The sequence below is a fragment of the Diceros bicornis genome, chromosome 11, assembly GCF_020826845.1.
Source record: "Diceros bicornis minor isolate mBicDic1 chromosome 11, mDicBic1.mat.cur, whole genome shotgun sequence".
Classification (NCBI taxonomy): Eukaryota; Metazoa; Chordata; class Mammalia; order Perissodactyla; family Rhinocerotidae; genus Diceros; species Diceros bicornis.
In genome coordinates, this window is record NC_080750.1 from 58,715,609 (window position 1) to 58,730,019 (window position 14,411).

General features: G+C 36.0%; 1 long non-coding RNA gene across 1 annotated transcript in view; it reads left to right on the forward strand.

Annotated features, from left to right (window-relative positions):
* The first annotated feature begins 334 nt into the window (after positions 1-334).
* Positions 335-14,411, forward strand: part of LOC131411477 (uncharacterized) — a 92,792-nt gene continuing 78,715 nt past the window's right edge. The window contains exons 1-2 of the long non-coding RNA XR_009221571.1: positions 335-461; positions 4,736-4,841. This is a non-coding gene — a long non-coding RNA (uncharacterized LOC131411477). The remainder of the gene's footprint in view (positions 462-4,735; positions 4,842-14,411) is intronic.

Genomic DNA, 14,411 nt, shown 5'->3' on the forward strand with positions numbered 1-14,411 from the left:
CCTGCCACCCACAGGTCCACACACACAGTCAACACAGTCCTGCCCCGTGTGTGTGCCCCGACCTCCCGAAGCAGACCCAGTCTCTCCATGGCGGGAGCCCCACACACTCCATCACCGCCCCACACTCTCCACCTGCTCCTTGTGCATGCCCTGCCCCACTGAAGTCGGCTCAGTTGCCAGGCTGCAGAGAATCCAGTCACCATTCTATGCAGGCCCACAAGTTGCCTGAGGGCTTGTTGTTGGGTGGGGCCAGTTTCTAGGGTGGGCTGCCTGCCCTGGCTGAGCTGTATTATATCGGTGCTCTAGCGGGTGGGGCAGACCCTGGGCTAGCAGGCTTCAGGGAGAACTCCAATGGCGTCTGTGTCAGCACGCCCAAACCACGCCACAACAATGGCTGCTGCCAATGTCCCAGTCCCCGGAGAGGTCTCACCTCTCACCGAGATGCACACAGGGCCTATTCGGTGAGTCTCTTTTCACCAAAGCACTGTGCACCTTTCTTTCTGGTGATTTTAGGTTGCTTTCTGAAACGGATGAGTTTGCGCGTGGGCCCTTTAAGAGCCGGTTTGAATTTCTTTGTGAACCAGCTTTTCTGCGGGTACTCCCCAATGTTTTAGTAGCAGCCACAGTCAGATATTATGCCACTCGTCTCGATTGTGCTGGGTCCACAAAATGCACCCAGCGGGGGTGCTCCCGGCTCAGGTCTCTGCGCCTCCAGGGAGGGCTGCGTACCTGTCTGTTGCTCCCGGCGGCCGTGAGGCGCTGCGGCTTGTGAAGGCGGCGTTTTTCCTCTCCAGAAGGGAGTTTCTGCCTCTTCTACCTCAGTTAGGATTGTCCGTTGTTGCAGGAGTTCCTCTTATCCAGTTCTCAGTTCTGTGCCAGGGGTAATTTTTCCACGAGTAGTTGTAAATTGGCTGTGTCCGCGGGAGGAGGTGAGTTCAGAGTCTGCCTACACCGCCATCTTGACTTCCTCTCCCCTATTTTCTAGTTATATCAGCACTTGCCCTGAAGAAGTCCTATTCCATTTATTTGGCATATACACACCATATACCCATAGACAACTCTACTTTTCCTGCAGCCTACAAGAAAGTAAGTGTGTACAATTTTGTCCCCACCTTGAGAACCAGCAGTATTCAGATGTCCTTCATGTGCGCTTAGAGTTCCTCTGCAGCCTATGGTGTTAGCAACACCTTTTTAATACCTGTGAAAGAGGAAAAGAAGTCTCCTTTTGAGAGTGAAGCATATCCGGAGTTATCCTGAGCTGATCTATGGGGCCATAGATCAGAGGGGAGACCTGCCTGACGTTCCTAGCCAGGTTGCCTTAGCCTGATTCTCCCTTGAGCCTCCATATTCCAACAATCGAAAATCAGATACTATGGGGCTAGAACAAGGAACTGGGACATGTTTTTGGGAATTCAACCAGGGCCATTGGTGGAGAAAGTTCCTGAGAATGTTTATAAATTCAGACTTTAATGTGAGGGTTCACCAAACCAGAGAGGTGTAAATACCTGACAGTCAATTCAAGAAAGATTGACCTAAATTGAAGGACAAAAATTGCTTGAGAAAGATGAAGAGATGAATCAGAAATAAAGGGGCCTGAAATCCAGGAGGAAAAAAGGTTGTATTAAATTGGAGACTAGGAAACAAAATCGTACATAAAATAGGGATTTATTAATAAGGTAGCAAGAAATAGCAAATAGCTATTGTCAAGAAAACTATGAACAAGAAAACTAAAAACGCTATATCCAAAAAGGATAAATAAAAGCAAAGTCACGTGTTGACACCTCATGGTGAAATTGCATAGCATCAATAATAATGAGAAAATGTTAGAAGCTTCTAGAGAGAAAAGATATATCATCTTTATAAGGTTAACAAAGAGGTGTCTATTTTTTTATTAGTAAACAAAAAAATCCTTGAATACATAAGTGAGTAATACCTCAAGAGTACTGAATTAAATAATTGTCAACTGTCAATATGAGAAAAACTCATTCAAGATCAAATATAAAATAAAGATTCTCCTGAGACAACAAAAACATACATTTTACAAATTATGCACCCATGTTGAAATAAGCAATAAGTAATTGAATCTACATGATTCAATAGTGAACAGAGAAAAAAGTAGGCAAAAGAATTTTTTTTTTTTATGTGAGGAAGACTAGCCCTGAGTTAACATCCAATGCCAATCCTCCTCTTTTTGCTGAGGAAGATTGACCCAGAATTAACATCTGTGCCCATCTTCCTCTACTTTATATGGGACACCACCACATCATGGCTTGACAAGCCGTGCTTTGGTGTGCACCCGGGCTCTGAAACCGTGAACCCTGGGCCGCTGAAGCAGAGTGTGCGTGGTTAACTACCACATCACCAGGCCAGCCCCTGCAAAAGAATTTTTTAAAAATTTGATATTTGGCAAAGCTAATTAAGTATCAATTAGAAAATTTAAAAAAATTTTCTAAGGATTCAAAAATAAAGTGGAAATACTTGTAAAAATGTAAGTTGGTACTGATACTTTGGAGAACAATTGGCAATAGTATAGTTGAAGATTTACATACCTTTCAAACTTGCAACAACGTTTCTTGGCCTATCCAGGTGTTGAACACAGATGTGAATAAGAAACCTTTACATTTTCCAGACAAGGGGAAACGACTTAGCAAAAAATCCCAGAGAAATGCTTAGGTAAGCAGTAGTTAGTAATGAGTTCTTGTTTTCTGGGGCAGGACCCAAGCTCACTTTCTTATTTTTTATTCATCAGAGAAAATAAAACTTGGCTTAATTCGCTGTGACTGGAGTAGGGGCTTCTTCAAGCCCCTACTTGCTTCTTCAAGCAATATTAAGAATCAAAAATTTAAAATCTGCTTAAAGATTCCAGGGGAGAAATTCTGGAATTGAGGATTTGGTAATTTCACGTAGAGGTTGCCTACAAAATCCTGTTATCCCAAGAATCCACTAGAATACCTCTTTGTAATAGCTATTAGGTATTCTGAATCTTTTCAACCCATATAAGAGACATATCCATTTGTTAGATGGTAAATTTGGGTCATTTTTTAATGAAAGCATTTCACTTGGCCTATTGAGACAAATATTGTGATCAAAATAAGTGTATACATAATGATAAGATTTGAGGAGGGAGGCCAGGTAATGGTCCTATAATTGGTTGTCCCCAGGGTTGCATGAGAAAGGACAGACACAGAGAAGACAATATGAAGATATCTTCAACAGATGAATCAATATAATATCACAGCATAGGATGTGACACAGGGTGACTTGTAAACCGTCTGGCTGAAACATGGCTAAAATCTTGTAAACAGCAGTCTGGTGATCCATGGTGAAGTAGTGGATGGCTTTGTGACTCAAAATTTTTGGAGTCCTGCAGACAAACCACTTAATAGAGACAAATGTGAACCTCTCAGCAATTGCCTCTTAGTAGTGAACAATAAGTAGCTCTGGACAGAAACAATTCAAACGGCTGTGAGACATAAATGAATCAAATGGCTGAGAACCAAAGAAAGTAAAGCCTCAATTTACTACAACCTACTCAATCAACTACTAGGTTGGACTGGCCTAAGGCAGCTGAAGCCTGGATGCCTGTACAGAAGGCCTGAGCTCTCAAGGATCACAGTTGAAGTCATTCCATTGGCTTCACTGGGTGAGACCAAGTAGGCAAATCTTGGTGGGATCTCAAGAAAAGAGCCAAAAGAAAAATTAAACTCATAAACATTTTAGCTTGATAAATTAAAAAAAAAGTTTTTAATTCCATTAAAGACCTCTGAAAGAAAGAACTTGTCAAATAAAGGGAAAAATGATACATTTATAGTTCAAATTTGACCATCAATTGGTAAGATGTTCCTGTCTTTGAAATAGTAAAACAGAATGTTCTCTCTTTTCCATGGCTTGTCTTGGAATGTAGGACTTTCAGGAAGTTCCTCTTTTTTTCTCCTTTTTGGTTATTTTTGGAATGTAAGCCTTTTAATAATATAAGCCTTTTTGTTCAGTGTTGGACAGAACTAGGCTAAGAATAAAAATGTTTGATTTTCTTTTCTCTGTTTTGAATAATTTACTAAAGAAGTGAATTGTACTCAACAGTTGATCATATTGAGACAGGTGAGTAAAAAATATGTGGAAATATTGTTGGAGGCCATTAATACAGCTGTCAATTCTTCAGAGAAGATGGGATGAACTGTGGAAATAAATTGTTTGGAGAAAGTGATGATAGTACTTTCACAATATTTAGTCACTAGCATTTTTAAAAAAAATCAAAGAAAAAAGTGCATCTATTTCAGGATGTGCTACATTAGTCAACAAGTATTTTCTGCCAAAAACCTTCCTAGAGAGCTGTAGGAGCAATCCAGCCTACCAGAGCTGCCAGTTATTTATAAAACAGTGGTTTAAATTTAAAGAGTACTTTGATTGTACAGAATTAAATCCAGATCACCAAATGCTTTCTACCCTAAATTCTAAGTTTGATAAAAGGGAGAATGCTCACCTTTGGCTGATTGCTGCAGACCTACAGAAATGATGACTTTCCATAAAACTTTGCAAATTTGGCTGGTACATTTGAATTTGTGAATATACCGACGTCCATAACTCCTAAAGAAAAATGACAGGACCAGTGTTCATTATGCTGCAACTAATACATCTGGACCAAACCTATCTATGAGAAAAAGAAATGGGGCTAACTACCAAATTATTTTCTAGACTTGACATTTTCAAAGATACAATTTTTAAAAATTTTTTCTAGGGTAGTAATCTCACCTAACCATGTGCGGGCTGAATTCATGGAATGTGTTTCCCCCACTGTGGTTGGAAATCCCATTTGGAAGCTCTGAAGAGCCCTCTTCTTGCAGGTAATCAGCTTCATTGGATGATCATTCAGAGGAATTTTGATTCAGGGCCCAGAGAAAATTCCCAAGGAAAACTACTTTGGAGAATTCTGGAGTAAAATAAACTGTGATGTGTCACATTTTTATCTTCCTAGAAACAAATATGATAGAACTTTTTTCATTTTTGGCAAGAAAACAAAACAGACCAACCAGCTTGGTCTTAACAATTTACACTACCAAGGCAGAAATGATGCAAGGAGCCTCTGTGTTCGAGTTAAAACCACATGATTAAGTAAAATATGTATCTTTAGAAATCAAAATATTGTGTTTCTTTAAATTTATGATAGATTATTTTTAGTTTTAATTCATTTTGAAATTTTATTAAACATGAAAGAATAAAAAAAGCATGAGCTTAATTTAATTAAAGTTTTTTATTTTTCTGTTCAATAGTGAGAAATGTAGCATTTTCCCCTTCTCTTGCTCTAATTTTTATTCTAATTTATAATGTGATATTTTAGATTCATATTCCTAAAATATTCATTATGAATTTTGAATTTTTATTTTAATAATTATTTTTCAAAATTGCATTTTTACAGCTACAATAAAATACTTTGGGAGGTGATTTTATATTTTAGGGTTTCTGCTCACTGTCTGTCTTTGTTAATATGACTTATGTACATTCTTGAATTCTTTATTATGTTTCATCTTTCACCTAGAATGTATATGTGAGTGATTTGTTTTTAAAGGTCTTAGCATTTTTAAGACTGTCTTTTGTTTCACTTCAGTCTGGATGGCTCTGCGCTGCACTGCGTCCAGTATGTTAGATTCAGCAAGCATGGTTTTTTCACTAGTCTCACATTCTGATCTCATTTTTCTCACTTAATGAATTTATGCCGTAGCATTATATATATAAGATTTTACTTAATCTTGTTGAATATATTACCTAAATTTTTTCCAGAACTTACTTCTGCTTCTTGATGTGACATTTATTCTTAGATAATTACCTTTCTTAAACTGCATGGTTTCCAAACATCCAAAGATCATTTCTATCTTGGGTAAATATTTCTGAGTGGCATTTATCTTATTTTCTTGGTATTAGTAACACAAAGCATATGCACCTAATAACTACATATACAATTTGTGCAGTATAGACACGTATTGTACCAAGAATAAAATACAGTACTAGAGAAAAATAGTTCTTAAAAATCAGACATTTCATTTCTACCTCTTTTTATATAGACAGTGCATTGACTATAGAAAATGTTAAGATGTACGTGTGAGTCTGAGTGCAGAAATGTCTATTTTTCTTCCTCAACATTTTGACATTTTCCCCCAGCACTGTGAATGCAGTTTTGAATTAGATATTTCAATAGTAATCAAAGAGATATTTATGCAGGTTAAGCTGTTGCAGTTTGCCTTATGAAACCTCTTGTAAAGATGTAATGGTCTACATATTTATGCCTAAACTCTTCATGAAAAGGACTGGCATTTAAAGCTCACTTTAGACAAGTAGATGAGTAAAGCAGACAAGACCCTTTTAGGGTCCTCTCTCTTTGAAGTGGTCTAGCACAATGCTTTTTATGATAACGGACACCTGTGTGTTGAGATTTAAGCTACTGGGTTCTATTTTTCTTTTGTCAAGTGGCTAACTTTTTTATTTTTTAAACTATAAAATAACTACTCATCTCCTCATTGTTGAGACACAGTTATTGGAACCACAAAGAGCCCAGAGCTTTTGGGTATCAGAAGAAAAATGTCAGAACAAGTTATACTTCATCACTGGGAAGACTCAGAGATTGATAATTTAACTGGGATTAGTAGCATTTGTTTTAAAAAGAAAAGATGAATATTTAATGGTTAGATAATTCTCTAACAAATTTTTAAAAATGCTGAGCTTAGCTGCTTCCCTGGTTAGGTATATGATTCTTTTTTATTAAATAACAAATATATAACTTAGATGTTTGATGGGACCTGTCTGCTGGAGGTTTGGATAAACTTCGTTTGGACTCCTCAATTTAATGGCATATAGGAGTTGAGGGACTATCTCAAAAATTCTGTGATTTCTCACTTACTGAGGACATGCTTTTCTGTCAACCTGGCTCACTGCCACCAATTTTCCCCAAAAAACCCACACCCCCCAACCTGTTTGTGAATTTAATAACTTTACTAATCTTTTGCAGATTTATATGCTTTATATGGTGAGGTTACATTGTGAGCTATTCTTGGAGCTCCATACCTTTTATTTCTACTATTTCTTTGTTTTTCTTCCTTTTGAGGATTAACACAAAGTTGTCACCTTATGTTAGATAGAAAATTTCTGCCCCCGATCGGGACTCTCAGTGTCTCACATTCAATACCCAAGCCCTTGTTAGAGTGTTTTTCCCCAGAAATTATAGTTCTCTTTCTAAGTGGGGCTCTGATGACAACTGTTTATATAATAGTATTAAAAAGAGTGATTAGGGGCTGGCCTGGTGGTGAAGTGGTTAAGTTTGAGCGCTCTGCTTTGGCAGCCTGGGGTTCGCAGGTTTGAATCGCGGGAGTGGACCATCGCAGCGCTCATCAAGCCATGCTGTGGTGGCATCCCACATACAAAACAGAGGAAGATGGGCACAGATGTTAGCTCTGAGCCGGTCTTCCTCAGCAAAAAGAGTAAGATTGGCAACAGATGTTAGCTCAGGGCTAATCTTCCTCACAAGAAAAAAAGGGGGGGGTGCGGCCAGGTGGCTCAAGCGGTTAAGTGCATGCGCTCCACTGCGGTGGCCCGGGTTCGCCAATTGGGATCCCGGGCGCACACTGACGCACCGCTTGCCAAGCCGTGCTGTGGCAGTGTCCCATATAAAGTGAAGGAAGATGGGCGTGGATGTTAGCCCAGGGCCAGTCTTCTTCAGCAAAAAGAGGAGGATTGGCAGATGTTAGCTCAGGGCCGATCTTCCTCACACACACACACACACACACGCACACACAAAAGTATGGTTAAACATTCTAAGGAAAACCTTTTAGAATGGCCTCAGGGAGGAACAGAACTGATAGTTCTGAAAAATGCCAAAAGTAATCAAAAGGACTTGGAGGAATTGTTTTTAGTTCAAAGTATGTAGAGAAGAGCTACATGAAGATGGTACAAAACTGATAGATTATAGAGAGCAAACAAAATTCACCTTCTAATATTCCATTTTCTCAGATTCAAACTATTAGTGCTATTACAGCTTGAGTTCTAAGTATCGGTTGGATGAGCAGATAGTAAGAAACTAATGATGTCTATTAGTAGGAACAAGTTTCTAGGCCTGGATTATTTCCATTTCGGGACTCCAAAATATTCTTTGAAATGTAAGAGCAGAACCACTAATGTTAATCTTTGAGTAATAATGGGAATAACATGAAATTTATGTGGCACTTTCAAAATGGTGGAAAAGATAAACGGACCACAGAACGGTAAGCTTGAAGCAAATATTGTAAAAAATTTTAAGATATGTTATTAAATTAAAAAATTTGAATACTAAGAAAATAAGAAATGATAGTGAGGAGTGAGAATGTCTCATGAAGAATGTTAATGCCCAATTAATTTAATTTTATTTTTTTGAAAGAGTTTCTTGAATATCAAATCAAAGCAATGCCAAATAATGTACAGGATTTCAGCTAAACTACATTGTTAACTCTTACAGACAAAATTGAATAGAAGATATGAATTATATTCAGTAAGTATTAATTTTTAAAAAAGAGTTGAAAGGGCCTATTTTTAATAAGTTGATATCCAACTGGAATAAATATAAATGCTAACCTATCCTGCTGTGTAACTGGCTCTTCCTTGGAGCTTACATGTTCTATTCCATGGTTATCTTCTGATTTTATTATCGTATGGAAGTATATTTACTTAATTTTTGGATGAGACAAAGCTGAGACAAATAGCTAATTCATTGGACACTTACTTCAATATTAGCTTTTCAAAGGATCAACTCATCATCCAAAATTAAAAGGAGATGAGTTAGTATTAAAGGACATATTGTCCTGCAATATTTTTTGTTTTAAATCCCACAACTTAAGGAAACTTGGCAAAACTACAGTCCATGTGTGAAAAGCTGGGGGTTGAAATTGACTATTATTTTCCCAAGTCAACACTAAGACAAAGATAAGTGTTGAAATATATATATCTAGACCATGAAAAGTGGCATCACCATTATTCTCTCCTGCAATCAACACACAAGTGGAGTATGTGTTGAGTGCTGTTAAGAGTGTTCTTTTTTCTTTTTTTTCCTGAGGAAAATTCACCCTGAGCCATCATCTGCTGCCAATCTTCCTCTTTTTGTATGTGAGCTGCCACCACAGCGTGGCCACTGACAGATAAGTGGTGTAGGTCCATACATGGGAACCAAACCTAGGCCGCTGAAATAGAGCACGCTGAACTTAACCTTTAGGCCACCAGGGCTGGCCCTAATGAGAGTGCTCTAAGAGACATTAATTTGCAAAAATTCAAATTCAAATTTAAATTTAAAGCTGCAAAAATTAAAATAGTTTAATTTTGGCACAAAAGTAGAAAGGTATGCCTATGCAATGGAATACAAGAGCTAGAAAACAGACTAATGTGTATAAAATGTTTTAGTATGTGACCAAGTAATGTCCAGTGAGCGGAGAAATGATGAATTTAATCAATAAAAGATATAGGGACAAGTGGTTAGAAACCTGATAAACAATTATTTCTGTCTAATACATTACCCTGAATATACTATAGGTGTAATAAAAATTTAGGTAATATAAAACAGTAAACATAAAATCACTATGGAAAAAAAAATTGAATGTTCTTAAGCTAGGGAAGAAATTTCTGAGCTTGACAGTGAGTACAGAAATGACGAATAATTCTTTCTTACTTTTTAATATTAAATCAATATAGTTTTTAACTCTAAAACTGCATTATCCAATATGGTAGCCACTGGCCACTTGTAGCTATTGAGCACTAGAATCCTGGCTTGTCCCAGTTGAGATGTGCTGTAAATGTAAAATACACATTGGATTTTGAAGACAGTACAAAAAAAGATAGCAAAATATTAGTAATTTTGAACATTAATTACATTTTGAAATGATAATATTGAGTACGTGTTGGATTATATAAATTAAAATTGATTTCACCTGTTACTTTTTACATTTTTTATGTGGCAACTAGAATGGTTTTAAATTGTATGTGGCTCATGTTATATTTCTATTGGACAGCATTGATCTAAAAGCATTTCTTTTCTGATTTTAAATTGATTCCTTCCTCAGAAATGAAATGTTTAATTGATTTCCTTGAGGATTGAAATTAGATATTTTCTAAACTCCACCCTTCCATGTTTGGCAGGGTGTTCGGTGGGGAGTTTCTCATTAAGCCTGTTGTAGGGTGGAATAAGGGGAGTGTGAGATTTTTCACTTGTTTTGCTTATGAGTGCCTTATTTTTCATATTTCCTCTTTCAGTATTTCTCATAAGTTTATTACTTTTTTCCTTAGAGTTGGGAAGGGGAACCTATATTTATTCAATATTGGGAGATGAGATTTCAGTGGAAATGTATGCATTGCCATTCATGTCACTGCTGACATTCAAATTTCCAGATCAGGAGGAAATGAAGGACAGGGCAATCATGCAGTCACTACCCTGCAATGGTTTCTTTTCCATGTCATAGATGTGCAGCTCCTCTTGAGATTCTCACAGCTGCTCTCGGTGTGACCCAGCCCTGTTAGTGTGTCTCACGGGGGTACAAATAAACTCATGACCCTTGCTGGCTAAAAAAAGACCCTGTCACATCAGAGGCATTGTTGAAATAGGACATGTCCAAAACCATCATCCCTTCAGGGATGTGCCTATATATGGGTTCCTGCTGGAATTTCATTTTATCTATGGTCCAGGCAACTTTTCATTTACATGTGAGAATTTTTGCCATGGTTGTTCATTCCTTCAACTTATTCTTTCCTGAAATTTTATCTCAGAGTTTGTTGTATATTACTGGCATCTAGTGTTGAGAGATTTTTAAACTACATTTCTATTCCTTGTATTATTCCTCTGAGAGCCTGAGAATGGTAAGGATGGGGAGAAAAGTTGAAAGCAACGTCTGAGATCAACATACAAAAACAGACAAATTTATTTTGAAAATGTTTCCCAGCTACAATGCTATTTCAAAGCACAACTTTATTGTTTGACTGCAAAGTACGTTTATAGTTTTTAATTCTAAATGAAGTCAAAAGAAAAAAATATTTAGAAAAAGTAATGAGATTTTCTTACTTCAGTTTTTAGTTATTACTAATAAAGCAAATATGTTTTTTTCTAAAATGATTTAAACAGAGAAATATATCCTAACATAATTTTAAAGTAGTGCTTTAGTTCTTTTTTTACATCAACCCAAGTATCAAATTATTTTAAACAGAATTAAATTAATCTGGTTATTTTTCCAGAAGATTTTTCTGTTCACATTAATTTAATTTAAAGTAGCAAAAATGTGTGCATGTAAGTATAACTTGTCATATCATTTATTTGTTCTAGAAAAATTGTTTCTATTAACGTGCTACAATCAAACCATTATTATAGATAGAATTATTCGAGTAATAAAGATAATAAAAATTTGAGTCAATTTTTAATTTTAAAGCAAACTTTATAGAGCAAAAAGCAATGTAACATAATATCACAGCAATGTAGTTGCAACCGTTCCCTAACCCTCACTCCTCATATGCACATTTGATAAACCTGCAATGCCTGTTTCTCAGCCACAATTTCTCTTCCAGCTGAAGACTAATAGAAAATTAAATCAACAATATTATGCCCTAAGGTAATAGTATATTGCCTAAAGTTTTATTGAAATTGAGTCATTTTTTGATTGTTTCCATTACATTTTTCTATTACTAATAATAAAAACAGTGAAAGCTGACATCCACTAGACCTCAGTATGTGACAGGCACTGTCATAAGAGCTGTATATGTATTAACTTACTTAATAGTCATAACTAGCCTGTGAAGTAGAACTATTACTCTTCTACTGTTAGAGAGGAGTCTAGTAAAGTCAGGAACTTCAACACATGTTAGTTAATTTTATAATATGCTTTATTTCGGAGTGCCATAAATTTATTTTATTATTGTTGTTGCTTATTTTGCCAACTTCCTAGAATAATCCCTGATCGTAATCAGTGTAAATTTTTGGTTTCAAAAATTATATTCTGAAACAATTCAAGTGTCCATCAACAGGAGGATGGAAAAACAAATTGCAGCACATTCATGCACTAGAATATTACTTGGCAATAAAAAGAAACAAATTAAATGCATTAACATGGATGAATCTCACTTCTTTGGAAGAACAAAAGAAGCAGACATAGAAATACAAAAGATTGTATGCTTCCATTAATAAAGAAAATTCTAAAACAGGCAAAACTCATATAAAATTTTAAAAAATAACAGAACAGTGGTTGCTCTGGAGGACTGGGGTTGGGGCAGAGAATGGTGGAAGTTGACTGGAGTGGAAATATGGGAACATTCTGGTAAGAAGAAGCTGCTCTATGTCATGGTAGGCATATGGGTTATCTGGGTGTATGTATTTGTCAAAATTTGTAAGGCTAAGTTTTGTGCATTAAAATGTGTATTGTTTTACCTAAAGAAAAAGAACTATAAGTAGAGTAATTAAAGTAGTAATTGGGGATGGAGGAGTAAATGATATATGAATGGAGAATGTTGATAATAGTTGAAGCTGGATGATGGATACATGGAGGTTCATTTTACTAATCCAATTTATTTGTATATATTTGAAAATTTTCATAATATAAGGCCAAAAAATATGCCTGATAAAGTGCTTTCCCCAAGGCTTCAGGACATTGTTATCAAAACTTGGATAAAATGGAAATAAGGCTTCATAATAACCACAAATATGAAGTCTTAGATTATTGTAAGAAATCTAGGAAGGAAATAAGAACTAAGATAAAATTAGCTTCAGAAAATATTTTAAGAGAAGTGAGAGTGATTATGGAGGAGAGTTGTTTTTCTTGACTATAAATTTCCAATAAGCAGTGATTCTCCTTTTCCTTTTCTCGACAGAGCCTACTTCTGAAATGAGAAACAGGCAATGTTTCTAGCTTTACTCCAAATGTTTTAACTTTTACTTGAGTGGAAATTTCCCATATGTGTAAGATATACATAGATAAAACTCTTTTTTTTTTTTTTGTAATGATTCCGTCAAATCTCTTATTCACAATAAAGTTATTTCCATGCTAGGTACATGGCGTTAATAAGAATTGGGTTGTGAAAGCACAGTGTGGGTAGTGTAATAGTATGTGAATATTGATTTCAATATTAAACTATTGTATTTCTTGATAATGCTTGAGAAAATGTAATTTGCAATGTATTCATAAAAGGGCTAAAATAATGTGAGGGTCATTTTTATTGTGCATTTGTGGCTCATATCAATTTAAAGCTATAAAAGCTGTATTTTTCTCCATTAGAAAGGTGTATCTCATTCTAACATTGCATTTCAGATTTATTTCAGTGTACTAATCATAGTAACAGAAATGCGATTTTATTCTAACACATTTAGAAAGCTAAATGGACTCATTATTTGGTTATTATCAAGTTCCAATTCTGAATTCCGATGGGTTTTCATGGAATGTGCTCCAGTACATTCGGAAACGCAGGAGAAAGGGACATATTAAGTTACAAGTAGTTGGATAATGTGTTAGTTATTTTCTAACCGTTTTCTTGGCCACTTGTCATAACATCCTGAAAAACCAGAGAATCATCAGTTTAACACCCAGTTTTAGACTGTGTTGTATTATAGCTAGAGATCAGCAAATTTTTGCTGCATAGGGTCAGAGAATGAATATTTTAGGCTTTCAGATCATAAAGTTCCTGTTGCATCTACTCAACTCTGTCATTGTAACAAAGGCACTCACAGACAATAGGTAAATAAAAGGGTGTGGCTGTGTTCCGATAAAACTGTATTTACAAAATCAATCTGTAGGCTGTAGTTTGCCAACCTCTGCTCTAGACTAGTGCTTCTCAAACTTCAATATGCATAAGAATCTCCTGTAGAGATTCTGATTCAGTAGGTCTGTGGTGGAGCCCAAGAACTTGAGTTTTGAACTGGTTCTCTATCTGAATTTAGCTATGTTACTGAAACATCCTGCACTTCAATTTCTATAGCTATGAAAAGAACTCAAGAGTATCTTCCCTACCTACTTTGCACCCTTGTAATAAAAATCAATTAGAATAATATATGTGAAATTTAATATGTAGTATACACAGTCAGAAATAAGCATTATTAAGACAATTTGTTAAGGATTTCTGCTCACCTGTTGATCTATTTTTTCCCAATTCTGGACATTAGAATCTTAATTATATAAGTTATAAAAGGGCCATAATAGAGTCTACTCTAGATATCCTTATTCCACAGTTTTCAAAAGCATTTAAAGATGCATTAGTTTCCTATTGCTGCTGTAACAAATTACCACAAACTTAGTAGCTTCAAACAACACAAATTTGTTGTCCTACAGTTTTGGAGGTCAGAAGTCTGAAATAAGTCTTGTGGGATTAAAACCAAAGTGTCTGCAGGACTAGTTCCTTCTGAAGGCTGTGGAAGAGAATCTGTTCCTTGCCTTTTT